This window comes from Culex quinquefasciatus, chromosome 1 (genome assembly GCF_015732765.1).
Source record: "Culex quinquefasciatus strain JHB chromosome 1, VPISU_Cqui_1.0_pri_paternal, whole genome shotgun sequence".
Classification (NCBI taxonomy): Eukaryota; Metazoa; Arthropoda; class Insecta; order Diptera; family Culicidae; genus Culex; species Culex quinquefasciatus.
In genome coordinates this window covers 49051115-49065817 of record NC_051861.1, presented here as the reverse complement: position 1 = coordinate 49065817, position 14703 = coordinate 49051115, and the positions used below count along the sequence as shown (strand labels likewise).

At 37.8% G+C, this 14703-nt stretch overlaps 1 protein-coding gene across 6 annotated transcripts in view; it reads left to right on the top strand.

The window, feature by feature from the left end:
- Nucleotides 1–14703, top strand: part of LOC6034937 (cadherin-87A) — a 370702-nt gene that overhangs the window by 154182 nt on the left and 201817 nt on the right. The window lies entirely within an intron of this gene.

The following is a 14703-nucleotide window of genomic DNA, read 5'->3' as shown; positions in this document are numbered from 1 at the left end:
ATCAACTTTGGCCACGTCCAAACGCAACCAGTTCCGAAAGTAAGGAAATTTGGGGGTCCCCAGGACAGCGCTCTATTCCATCCTTGTTCCTCGTAATTTAATTTCCGCATTTTTTCAAATAAAAGCCATGGCGAACAAAATTGACTGCTTTTTTGCCTCCTTCTAAGAATATGCTTTCAACATTCGACTTCACTGCCTTGCGAAACTTTGCGAAAAGTCAAATAGTTTTCAGGTTACGGAATATCCTTATAGGAAGAGGTTGTGATTTCTAGTTGTTCTCCATATTCATCTTCTGTATCAGTGTTCAACAGGGTGGTCCATGTCCGGGCTTCCTCGAGGCTACCCCCTGAAATCAAAGATTGACTCATCATTATGCTGAATTCCAAATTTGAGCTCATTCTGATCATGGAAACCCCTCTCTCTAAGCCTTTAAAGTCTGTATGGGAAAACCGTCAAAATGTTTGGAGAAAACGCAGCTATTCCAGTTTTTTAAGTGTGCAAGACGTTATAACTTTTCAATTCTTAACAATTCTTGGAACTAAGATTTTCATTTAATTTCGAAAAACTTTCCCGAAGGCACCGGATTTGGACCAACCTAGTGTTCAAGGATTCCATTCTCAATACCATGACGATGATGCTGCTGCTGCTTCTGTCGTCTTCTTTTATCTACCATCCTCTTTTGGTGTCTGGTGCTGAAAAGTTAGTTCGCCGAACTTTCGTTCGTATTTCATCGAGATTAATGCACGACCTTTTTTCCGAACATGCTGGGCCACATTCCGGCAATAGTTTTCCATGTTTTCCAACTGTCGCACAATCAAGCTTCTCGAATTCCAGGGGAAAACCTCGCCCATGGTGGGGTGGAGTGTGTTTGCAAAATTCCAATCGAAATTCAATTTTAAAGAGTTGCTCCACTCGAGTTCCGGCGGTACAAACTGTCCTCAATTTCCCGTATCGCCCTGCAGCCAAGGGTAAAAAAGCAGGACAGCAGTGTGGGAAATTGCAATTTCATCACTTCGTCATGGACCGGGATTCCTGGAACTGTTGGTTGGCCGCTGGTGTTGTTGGTTCTGGGCCGGCCCGGACAGTGCGCCCGAAGTTGTTTGATTGGCAACGCGTTTCGTGGGACGTGGCTGGTACACCCGAGGGGGAAGATGCCGGAATAAAATCTCATTAACAAGCAAATAGCGATAACCATAAACTTTCTCTTCTGGCCGTGAAGTATCTATCCACCGAGTCTGGAATCGCGATGTATCTGGTTCTTGAGGTTTTGTTTTTGGGATGATTCTTGTGGGATGCTTATTTCTATTCTAAATTGTCTAAACTGAGAGAAAATCTTTGTTTTTTTGACGTAACCATGATCCACAGAACTCTGTTTTTTATATGAACAGTGTTATATTATTTTGACAAAAAAAGACTTGGTAAAGTTCAAGTTGAATTTAACCTGAATGAATTAATATTTAAAATAAACAATATTTTTTTCTGGTCAATTGATTAAATACCACTGGAACTCCCAACGCATGTCCAACCTACCCAAAAAGTTGGAACGGTACACAGTGAATCCAGGTGTGACAAAAATAAAAAACTAACTTAATCCACCTATGTGGTTGATGCCTTCCTCACTTTTTACCAACAATGGGTAATATGAGTGGTTTGGACACATATTTCAGTTATTTTTTTAGGTCCAGAAAAATAAGTACACAGATATAACTTAAGTTGTTATAACTCGAGACAGGGTTGCCAGATTTTCAATTATGTGGACTCGTTGGAAAGGTCTCTTGATTACCTAACCAACGATGGGTCGGATGATGGTTCCGGACATCGTTTACATGCATTTAAGTGAGATCCGGCTTCAAAAAAGTACATAAATATCACTTAAGTGGTCATAACTCGAGACAGGGTTGCCAGATCTTCAATGTTGTGGACTCGTTGGAAAGGTCTCTCGATTATCTAACCAACGATGGGTCGAATGATGGATCCGGACATCGTTTAGATACATATAATTAAGATCCAGATATATGTGAAAACACATTTTTATACATAACTTTTGAACTACTTATCGAAACTTTAAACAATTCAATAGCGATGTATGGGACCCTAAACCAAGTCGAATGCAACTGGTTCGATCCAAATCGGTTTTGCCAGTGCTGAGAAAACTTGGCAAGATTTTTGAACACATACATACATACACACACACACACACATACACACACACATACACACACACACACACACACACAGACATTTGTTCAGTTTTCAATTTTGAGTCGATATGTACATATGAAGGTGGGTCTTCGAGCTTTTAATAAAAAGTTTATTTTTAGAGCAGGATTATAGCCTTACCTCAGTGAGGAAGGCAAAAATGAAAGTTAAATTTCAGTAGTGTTAGTATTTTTCTATTTTTTCTCATACCTTCAAAAACTCTTTCCCAAATTTTGAGCAAGATTAGATGGAATTTGAATTTTGGCGGCATTGAGAGTGCAGACATTTTTGTTATTTCTAGTAGCTGAAACTTCAAAATTCCCTAAAAATATTTTTTCTTAAAACTTGCATAACTCAGCCAATTTTCAACCAAATTTGATTCTTCTGGCTGCATTCGAAGGGTATTTAAAAGTTGTTAATTTTACTGTTCTTGGAATTTTGATTGACCCCTCCCCCCTTTTTAGCAATTCAAACGAAAGAAAGCATTAACTATTCTCAAGATTTTTTCGAATTTCAACCCTTCAGGAACAATTTTGTACGGGTGTGACCAAAGTCGCGTATGCAGTTTCTGGCGTGAAATTTAATGTACTTTCAGACTGTGTATAGCAAATTTTGCTCATACTTGCTCGAAAGATCAAAATATGCATGTTTCTTAAAAAAGTCAAAGTGGATCTACTCTACTCTATTCACGAATCGGATCAAAAAGTCAGATATGGCAATCGCCTTATGATCTTTCTTCATATTATACTGGATTTTGGATTTCTTAGTGTACCAAATCCCCCCCCCCCCCCCTCTCCCGCGTCTATTTTATGACTTGGTTAAATATTCCTCTTGGAGTGACTGAAAACTTCAACGGCGAAAATACTGTTTACTGTAAAATTTCACATGGGCTTGTGTGCTATCTTTTGACCCGTCTGCTGAAAAAGAAAGGACGTGTCACAAGATATCACACAAGCTACGATGTGTATCTGCGTGGAGAATTATTGGAACAAAGTGATGTGGGCAATGATAAACATAGTTAATGAGCAATTGCAAACATTTTAATGAATACCGTCATCAGGGTGACCTTGGGTCTGGTGGGTGAGATACAGTCATACAAAATTGCTAAAATTTGTATGACCCAATCTCACCCCTGATGACGGTACATACTTTTTTTAGTATGATAGATTTTCTTGTGGGAATCCTAACCATGCAAGATTTTTTTTCAACTGTCCCAAAAAATCTTAAAAAAGTCTTAGTAAAAGCAGTTTTTACCTTACATATTTTTATGTGCAGCTTAGTACATAAAAAGCAGAGCAGACCTTGGCTCTAGTCGTGGATGAAGAGAAGAGGGAAGATGGGAAATTAAAAAAAATAAAATTCAAAACTTTATTCTCAACTCTTTAAATTAAAATGTATCACAAATTACTCTAATTAATAACTCTAATGCAAAACAAAAAGTTAATGATTTATTAATTTTGTATGTTTATCTTTGTTTTGCACCCTAGTATTTGGAGAATATTCGAAAGGGGGACGAGGTAAAAACTTGAAATGAAGTTTTCGTTGGCCTCAACAAAAATCTAGAGTTTTTTAAAGGTCCTTTAATGTGTTTCATATGTTTATAGGACCTTTAAAAAAACTCTAGAAATGTCTTCTGATCTTTTTCTACCTAAACTACAGATACTACTAAAATGTGCACAGTTAAAATGTTATGATAATCTCATAGAAGCCAAATAACACTTTTCCTCAAATACACAAAATTTGGAACACCCTATTAACTGGACCACCCGAACGTTACTACTGTTCTGATCCTGATCAACTTTTCGGAAGATAACAAAGCTGTTATTTAAAAGTGTGGTATCTACGAATTTGGTTTAACAAAATTTCGGTTATGGATCATTGTGATATGGTACCACCCTAACATTTTATTGGTAAGATTTACACACACACACACACACAATCAAAATTCCAAGCTACTATTGATATAATAAAAATACAATTTCAGCAGTTAAAAAAAAATATTTGGAAAATAAATATTTATGAACCACCCTAATGTACTTAGATTTTATTTCATGAAAAAATTAATGTGTTTTTTGAATTCAGCTGCCCAAAATTACCCTAATATGACATATTTGGTAGAATACCTGACATTTTTTAATTTTGTCACACCTTTGTTCGAAGAGGGTCCACTGTGCGGTAACTTCAACTCGCTGGTTCTCGGACATAACTCAACCGATCGCGACGATTCTTGTTTCCAGTGATTTGTAAGAATGTCTAGATCAGTGTTTTCCAAAGTGTGTACTGGGCCCCACAAGTGTAGCTTGACGAGTTACTGGAATGGCCTTTGCACAGTGGTCCGAAACCGACATCTAGTGTGACAAAATTGATAGCGACCACACGTTAAGATTTAGAGCTTTGGTGTCTTCGGAACAAATGATCAGGGTCAATTGGGGCATCTTTTGGTATGGCGGACATTAGGGTGGTCCAAATTTTAGGGTGGTTCAGAATTTTTATTTTGGCAGGATGACGAGATAGCGCTTTGAAGTCTTGAGAAAAGTTGTAGAAAACACCATTCTGAGCAACTTTGCTGAAGAGCACAAAGCTCTATCTTCAAACGGGAAGTTTCTAGAGCCATTTTTGTAATTTAAGTTGAAGTGTTTATGAAAAAATAAGTTTTTTTTAAATTTATCAATTCAGGCTTGTGTCGTAGCGAGTTGGTGTCTTCTAGACATTTGTCGAGCTACACACATTTATCTTCCAAGAAAGCGAAAATCGGACCTTTTAAACGAAGGTAATAGCCAAAATACGACGAAAAAGACGCCATTTTCAAATCTGAATAACTCGAATATTAATCTCAATTTGAAAATGAGCATTTTTGAATTGTTTTTTGCCCATAACTTTTGATAGAATGGATCAAAATTCATTTTTTAAGAATAAAAATGTTCATTTTGACAAGCTCTACAATTGTCCAGAAGGGCCCAAAAAATGTACAAAATGATCTAGTGGTTGTAAAAGAAGAAACAAGTTTTGGCTGAAATATTTCAGGAATTAACAAAATAATAAAATTTATTCCCTACTGGGCCCCACCATTGAAGTATTGATGTATCAGTGATCTAGAAGATCCTAAAATTTTGCAGAACTTGATTTGATCAAATCTGCGGCTGAAAACATCGTTCCAACTTTTTTGTTTCAACTACTGCCTCTGCGGAATTTTTGGCGATTTTTAAACACGCAAATAAAAAAGGTGGAACGATGTTTTTGATCGCAATGTTACAGATTTCATCAAATTGAGTTCTGCAAAGTTCTAGGATCATCTTGACATCCTTGCAAATTACTTGAAGAAAAAATTTTCCCTGTTGCTTGAGATATGCCCAAAAACCAGCGAGTTGAATTTACCGTTCCAACTTTGTTGAGGGCTTCGGAGTTGGAATGATATCAGGTAATACTCAGAACACTTGAATAGTTTGAATGTGTTTAGGAGCGTTGAATTTTACCTTTTAATTATGGTTTTGAACCATTTTTTTGCGGATATTTTTTGCGATTTGTTAAAACATGAACCCCAAAGATTTAGGAACTATACTTGATGGACTTTTGGGTGTTAGCAACTCAATGAAATGTAAATGTGGAAACACTCTTAATTTTTTTGGGAAATTTAAATTTATTTCCATAGTTCAACAAAAATCCAACGAGCCATTCTTTCCAACTGACAATAAATCAATTACAGACCCATCGAAGGGTGCATTCCATCCATTTTAAACTGGAAATACCCCAAACACTAACGTTTGCCTCCTTTGCTGTCCGGTTCACCTATCTCCAGAGGCCTTCATCCATTGTCCCTAAGCTGGGAATGTTACGTTCGTTCGTCCGTCCGTCCGCCCGGCCATTTGACCATAACGGGGTTCACATATCGTACCGGGGAGCTCCTCGTTTTTGCGGACCGACGTTCGGACAGGTGATGAAGCCCATACATTACGGGTGAAGGACATCAGGCCCATTCATCGTGCGAACTTCAATCCGTTCGGGGAATTGGGCAGATCCTCTCGGAAGGCTGCCACGACGGCACACATCTCTCATGTTTGAGTTTTCACTCATCACGTGTCAGGGCGTGAGTCGGTCCCAACGGGTCGTTCTTTTCGACGTTTGGGCTTCTCTGTGGGGTTAGTAGGATAGGAACCTTCTAGTGCTTTTTTTATTTATGAAAAAAAGTTATTCAGCGTTGATAAAACAATAAAACGTCCTTATCCTTGAAAGTGCTAATCCCGACGGTAAAAGTATTATTTTCTTACCCGTGTTTACGATGTTGACGCGAAACTGAGTGCTTGCACTTTCGCTAATTCCAAAGTTAAATCTGACCGTGCGGACATCTGCAACTTTTAAATCCCCGGAAGTTGGGCCAAGGTGAACGCACCCCGCAATTCGGGGCAGGACGACGACGGAAAGTATAAATCCGATAAAATCTCCCTGCTAAGCACACCCCTCAACGAACGGTCCTCAACAGTTTTGGGCGCCGAGATCCTCTCTGCAGAATCCGACCTCACGCTTCGTCTTCAGGGCCTTCCACGACCTGCGACCGCGCCGTGGCATGGCACGGCTCAGCTTGTCTGCCTCATGCCGCCACCACTCGTTGCATGTTTTGAGCACTTCAAGGCAGTGGTTCCCAAGGTATGTGGAAGAGTGATTAACGCTTGTTTACTCTTGACTACTTTAAAACTAAAATGCTTTCACATTTTATAATTGAAACAAACTCAAATTTCTTTCATTAAAATTTTATGAGTTTTGAGTGTTAGCTGAACCAAATTGGCAGAAATTTGGAGATTACACTTTTAAGCATATTTCGAGTGACAACAAAATGAGGTATTGAAATGCTAAGCAAAGAATGTCTTATTAAATATGAATCAAAAATACCTCGAAACGCTTAAGACATATTTACATTTAATTGCCAACATTTTGATTTTTTTCTTATAGGTACATCTCGACAAATAGAAAACGGTCCAAATTGGTTCAGCATGTTCGGAGATAACCGAGTGCATTTTTTTCGGTGCACGAGCTTACAGACATACATACGCACAGACATTTGCTCAGAATTTGATACTGAGTCGATAGGTATATGTGAAGGTGGGTCTACGAGGGCGAATTAAGAAGTTCATTTTTCGAGTGATTTTATAGCCTTTCCGCAGTAAATTGAGGAAAGCAAAAATGGGATGTTCAGGAACTTTAAACTTTATGCTAGCACAATTATCCTCACATGAAGGGAGATCAACACTGCTTATGATTTCAAAATTTTGGGAATGGCTGGATGAATAATAAAATTTACGGGCTTTCAGAATTCTAGGTTTTAGAAATTTCTAGGAACATTGCCTTTGTGCTGCCTATTCTTATGAAAAATCGACAATTTGCGGCTCATTTTTATTTTTGTGACAATAATGTTGAAAAATGTTACTTCATCCACCGTAAGGTGCTTGATGCCTTCCTCACATTAATAAAGTTTTTTTTTTGGTAAAATAAAATGTTCAACCTACAAATGTCTTCTAAATAAAAAATTATATACTCATAACTATAGATAGGGTCGTCAGATCTTCAATCTGGTGAACTCTTTGGAAAGGTCTTTAGATTACGCATCCAACAATGGGTCGCATGGTTTGGGCGGACATAATTTTCATCAAAATGTCTTAGAATCGGCTTCGAAAACGTGTATAAAAAACATACAACAAGAAAGGTTCTCTTACAAACACCAACCTTTTTACAATCTGCCGGACTTTTTCACTAAACTGCATAACATTAAATAGGGTCTTCGGGAGCGTGTGACACAATGACTCATAGGGTAAAATTCCTCTAATACAATCAACCACGACTAGGGTCTTATAGGATCCCAAGACGGATCGAATGAGACCAAAACGGTCGGTTCAACCAATCCGGAGATAATCGAATGCATTTTTTTAGATGCACTGGCTCACATTCAGACACACACATAGACAAATTTTGATTGATTCCAAGTCGATATGTATACGTGAAGGTGGGTCTGAAGGTCGAATTAAGAAGTTCATTTTCGAGTGATTTTATAGCCTCAGTAAGGTGAGGAAGGCAAACAGGTTAATGGAAAAGTAACGGAAAGGCCCTATTTGCCCAGTTGAAGGTATTTATTTAGAAAATTAAAAAAAAAACACAAGAATATTTATAACGTAAATGCCATTCTCTATTAGGTTGAGAGTCTCTGCATGCCGAGAATTGCGGACCGGTACTGGCTGGTTGTGTCTGCTGTTATGCGGCGTAAACTCAACTTCACGGCCTGCTCCTTTCTCGCGCGACACTCTCTGATGATTTCCCGGGTCTCATGTTCGCAGGAGTGGGTATGTTATGTAGGGTGAACTGGGGAAATTTGGTCTTTTTTAAGAACTTTGTTTGTCTCATACGTATTTTTTCGTATTTGCAAGAGTATTTTTAGCTTGAGAATAGCTTTTTTTACAATTTAAAGTCCACGACACTCAAACTGCCTTAAATTAATGTGTGCTTGCACCCACTCGCGCTCTCCTTTCAACCCTCGTGTACACAGCAAAGTAAATTAAACAGAAATAATTAACTTCTCTCTTCATGAATAATTAATTTTATCAGAGATTAACTTCTGACTCTGGCACGGCAGTCGGTGTGTTCGGCAACGTTTTGCTGTTGGGCGCGCGAAAAAGCCTCATCCTATCGCATTAACCCTCCGTGCAGGCTTGTTCATTACCTCCCCAACCGAAAGACACCCTTGCTAGAAGTTACCACCCACAAGAAGAAGAGACAGATGCAGCAGCAAAAAGTTGAAAGAAAAACTGCTGTTGCTGCTGCCGCCGCTACTAATGGTGCTAACGTGTGCCACTGCTTTTAAAATTAGATCAATCGATAAGTTTTTCATTTTACACTTTGGCCGGAATAGCATTTTCCTCTTGTGCGCTTTTTAGCTCTAGATTTCGAGATTTCCAAGCTGAGTACCATCATCCGGGATTATCCGGACGCAATGTTCAAATGTCCGAAATTGGCTCGGCAGCGATAGGGCATCGATTCGATTCGTTTGCTGGCTTATTTTTTTGCTAGATCGAGGTCAATTGGGGTAGCACGGAAAAAAAATCAATAATTCTTATTATTTTTTGAAGGGATACATGAAATCTTGAAATTTTATATTTCTGAACACGCTTCAAAATTTACATTATAATGTGAAATTTCTCTTCGTGCACTGGATCTAATACCCATCACCCCCCATTTCCACTTGTTCGCTCGTCATTTCGTGAAATCTTAATTAACAGAATAAATGACTATCATCAAGTTCACTTGACTGGCGGGGCGATTCTTTATCCTGCCCTTTATTTCTCTAGATGTCTACAACAAAAGTGTGGTGTTCAAGGCAAGTTTGCTTTAGATGCTACTGGCAGCAGGCAGCTTTCCAGGAGGGATACCAAAAAATAGAGAATTTTTTCAGCTTAAAAAAAAGTTTCAAAAGTGGGCACTTATTTCAAAAATGAATAACTATTAAAAATAAAGTAACCAGGAAATGGCTGTAACTTGAAAACGGTGCACTTTATCAAAATTTCGATAAAATACTTTTTGATTGCAAATTTGTTTTTACATCAAAAACTGAAGTTGAAAAATTTTTGCGACCAATATTTCGAGTTTTTGATAAAATCAGTATTGATTCAAAAATTTTTGCACACTCTGAAAATTTCTGAAAAGATGGCATTTACAAAAAATTGTGTTTCTTGCAGATCAAGTTTTAGTGACAAAAAGTGAAATTAAAAATCACCAAAAACATTTTTACCGTGTATCATTTTTTTTGTAGTGTAGTCCTTATTCATACCTACAACTTTGCCGAAGACACCAAATCGATCAAAAAAATCCTTCAAAATATATAGATTTTTTATTTTTCATAAATCATTTTTGTATGGACAGCTGCCAAATTTCAATTGAAAATTATATGAACAAACTAATGATGCAAAATGGTTTTTTTGGGCATACCAAAGGCATCAACAAAGTATCAGCTGGATTAATAATTCAAGTTTAATGAAAAATGCTTACATTTTTGTAGCGAAAACCAAACACTTTCTGATTATTTAAAAAAGAAAAACAACACACTCGCTTTTAGAAAATCAACATTGCGATCAACGCTAACACCAACAATTTAATATTATTGTTCGTTAAAATGTCGCCCAGAACTGAATAACACATTTTCTCCTCTTCTGTTTTCTTTGAAATTGAGCGATAACAACTCCAACGATTACCTGAATTTGAAATTGGAAAGGTAAATTTCAAAAGCATTTGCATTTTTTGAGCTCGGCCTTTCAACGTTTGACGGTTCATATTCAATGAAAAAACATCTTCATCAAGATGATATTATGCTTCTTCTTTGTGAAAATTTACCAATAACATTCAATTCTTAAAATTTAATATGGTAAAGTGAAAGACCGTATTCGATATATATTGTGATTTGTTTTGCTATGTATCTACCAAAGAGTGTCAAAACAAGGCCATAAAATGTCTTTATGTGACAAAAACATGCCGCTTTTGGTTTATAATTTTGTTAATTTCCTGAAATTGAAATTGATTGTTTGAAAATTGACTTTTATTGAAATTACTACATCTTTTTTATTAGTAAAAACTTTTGTCAAACCTTCTAAAAATGCAACATTCGCGGCAAACAAAGTTTGCGTCCCATTTCCAAAAAATCTTTGTGCCCTTCTCCTCCCACCACTTCCTCCGTGAAGGTTCATTTCCGCTTACCCGCCACGTGCCGGCAAAGCACACGATAACGAAATAAAGTAATAAAGCTCTCTCTTATTCGGTGAATCCACCTTATTTTTCGAGGATTTTCTTCTCACAAAAGCTTCCGGTCCTGGTGAGGCCTGGCATTCAACTCCAAATAAAAGATTTAAGGGATTTCTTGGTACTGCTGCCGCCGCGCCGGTGGTGACGTTCCGATTGTTGAACGGATTAATCCGCGTGCTGAAAACCGAGGATTTCCACTTGGAGTGGCTCGAAAAATGTCTGGAATTTAGCTCCTTCGTTGAATGCACCAGCAGCGCGCAAAACCTGTAGTCGTATAGTTTCAAGGATTCAAATTTCTTGCTCGACACTCGGAGAAAGCGACTGGGAACGAAATCGTCTTATTCACACTTGAGTAGAAGAACTGTGGAAAAAAAGGAACGGGATTTCGCTTCTGAATGAAGTCTGGTTTAGGGTTACCTGACATTTTTGCCTTTCTTACTAAAGGAAGGTATAGGATTTGCTTTTGGCTCCGACTCGAGAAATATTCATTCGAAAAATTATGGACGATCGATTTTCGACGCCCGATCAATTGACAATTACAGAATTGGTCTATCTCCAATATCCATTTACCATAGAGCATCACGTCCGTGTGTGGTAAAAAAGTGCTCAATTTTGTGATAGGGGGTTTCTCAAAGCCCATATTATGGATTTGGGGCATTTGAAAGGGGATGTGCTGAACCTGAACCTGTTCCATACCAAATTTGAATTTATCATTTTTTTTAGGGACTCGGAATAAGTTTTCACCTGATAAGTGGTTTTCAAATAAAAAATCAGTCGAATGTGAAATGTTCAAATCGTTGATTTATCAGAAAAAAAGCATTTTTTGAGCCCTATGTCCTCCCAACTTTTTATCCATGTTGGTAATGTGGTTCTGGATTTACAACTGTTAGACTTATTTACTGTGAGGGAAAAACCTAAGGGTAAAAGGTAAAAGCCAATTTTTCACCAAATTCCAAAACTATTCCTATGGCATTTTATCAATTTTTATTTCTCCATATCATAATCCAGACCACGATTGAGCTTCTAAAACAAATTTGACCTCAATCGGATTTACAGTACAGATTTTAGAAAATTTCCATTTCTGCCTTTCTTACTAAAGAAAGGTAAAGGATTTGCTTTTGGCTCCGACTTAAAATCAAGCTTCGTAATCCAATCATTTCTCGAGCAATATTCATTCGAAAAATCTGCAAAAATCATGGACGATCGACGTCTCGTCGACAAGTTGTCCAGTTGAGCATCACATGCAGACGCGAGTAATGCTGGCGAGTAATGCTGGTGCGAATAGAGTTTTGATACTAGATTACCCCCTTTTTGTACAAGTTGTCCGATCAATTGCTGGTTCATCACACATCGCCTGTTATGATTATCTATGCTAAGCTTCAGTGAACGCAAACACGACGCAAGCAGCTATCCGTTCTGAAGCACCATGCTCATTCTTTGTCGAGCTCGAACCCATTTGTGTGTAAGTATTTTAGTTCATCGTACCAGCGCACAAAGACACGCGTTGGCTTGTCGGTTCGGTCCCGTGTCTGGCACTCACCCGTGGCATGAACCCAGCGTATGATCCAAGATGGTTCACTCGGTACGTTTTGTTTGTCGTAGTGAAGACGTACCGAGCGCTCAGTCGTAGTATAGAGCTTTCTAAGCCCGATCTCACACACAATAGCACACCATTTGTTTTGCTGGCTGGTACAAATTTTAACCTAACTTTTTTTCGTGTACGTACACGCAATACATGTGCACGTAGATAACTCTATGCTTCCCAATTCCAAAAACGCCTAAATGTCAGTTATTGTATTCCAATAGGCGTTTCAAAGCTTTTATGAACCTTTTAAGCGGCTTTCCCGTTACATCGTTCACAACACGGCAAAATCTCGGGTGTGGAATCAATATCTGTCAGTCATTTTGTAACCACTTTAAAGCTCTGGAGCAATACGAAAATATTTTGTTTTCTCGTTGATATTTTCAAAGGTGAAAAATAATCAGAGAATACGAACAATTTATCGATTGGCAGAAAACATTACGAACATCGCAAATTGTGAGCGATTTCTCTGTCTCAAAAATGAGTTGTTCTGATTTTGAAAATCGAGAATGAATGTATAGTGTGCTTGTGTGCGAGTACAGCTTACACCCCGCCATGGCTTTTCAGTTATATGAAAAATCAGGTTGGTTTTTGAATTGATTCATTAATGGACCATTCATTATTTTGCTATTTCTTTGAAAAAAAAAAAAAAAAATCAGCTGCCGGTTGCCGTTATCTTCCTTTTGTAAGAAAGGCTCTATCTCACCCCAGTTTGGATTAAATCGGGTTTTATAACGTTTCTTTTTTTACATAGTTTAAGAATCACACAATGAGCGGCTTGTTCTTCGATAACTGACGTTTTTTTTTCTGGTTACCCTAATCCGGAACCACTCGCACTGGTGAGGGCAGACTGGAAGGCATCGAGGAATTCGTGTGCCCTATACGAGAGAGGATAAACGAAGCACAGCAATGGAAGGCAAATAAAATATAATCCGTAATCTCATAATCTTCACACCCGAGAAGTAGCGGCAGCAGTGGCAGCACGGGGCTACATAAATATTGAACGAAGAGCTTTTCCGTCTTTTCTTTTGTGAGGCGACGCCGACGTTCGGCGTCGTGGATATCAAAAGCAAAGAAATCATATTGAATCAAGCAAAATGGTCGCCTGGTGTGTGTGTGTGTGTGTTTTTTTGTGGAGTTAGGGGTGGGAAGAGATACTAGCTTAAAGGCCTCTAGTGTCTTGAAGACTTAGTTGTTTCTTAAACTGAAAAAATGTACGTATGATGATACACAGAAAAAAAATCATGGTAATATTACATCTGGGAAGCAGTACATCTTTTATGTCAGAAAAAAGGTGTAATTTTACCTCTGGAAATGTGTAATTTTACTACTTTTCTGGTGTAATGTCGCTTTTTCAGTCTAAATTGAGGTAAAATTACATCATAAAAGTGGTAATATTCAACCTTCCAAAATTACAGCTTCCAAATTTACATTATTTTTTTCTGTGTAGGGTACACATTAGGGTGGCTTGAAGTTGTATGGGAAAATTTCAAAATGGACTGATTTAATCAGAACAGGCATTTTCCGGTCCAATTTGGGAGCGATTGGATTTGACCCGGCTTTCCGCAAACCGATTCAAATTTGTATGAAAATTTGTATGAGAAAAACCTCTTTTTTACATTTTGATTCATATAATTTTCATTTTTCTTTCAATTTAAAAACAAACACCGTAGAAGTATAGTCTTGAATGTCCTCTAAAACTTTCCCCAAGAAAGTATGGTCCTATCTTGCTTCTGGAAAAAGATACACAGTTTTTAATAGGGGCATTTCAAAATAAGTGCTGAAAATTATATTTCTTGACAACACCGCCAGTACTTCGGTAGATGTTTCGAAATCTTATTTTTTAAAGTAATAAGGAAGCAACCAAGAAAAATGGTGTCTTAGGAAAAGTTTTTGTATATGAATGTGGCTTTTGTTTAAAATTATTGACATGCAGGGTGATACACCTACAGGGTGTCAACCAAGCCCTAACTTCTATTGGTGACCTTTGTCCCTCCAGTTTTGTACCTCCCCAAAAAATCAATTTCCGAGATCTAAATCTTGATTTAGTTATTATTTTTACCTGTTTCTTGCAATTGAAAACTTAAAATGGCCGTATCTTAAAACACCTCAACTTATTTTTTTATTTGACCTCACCATCGTATTCCCCA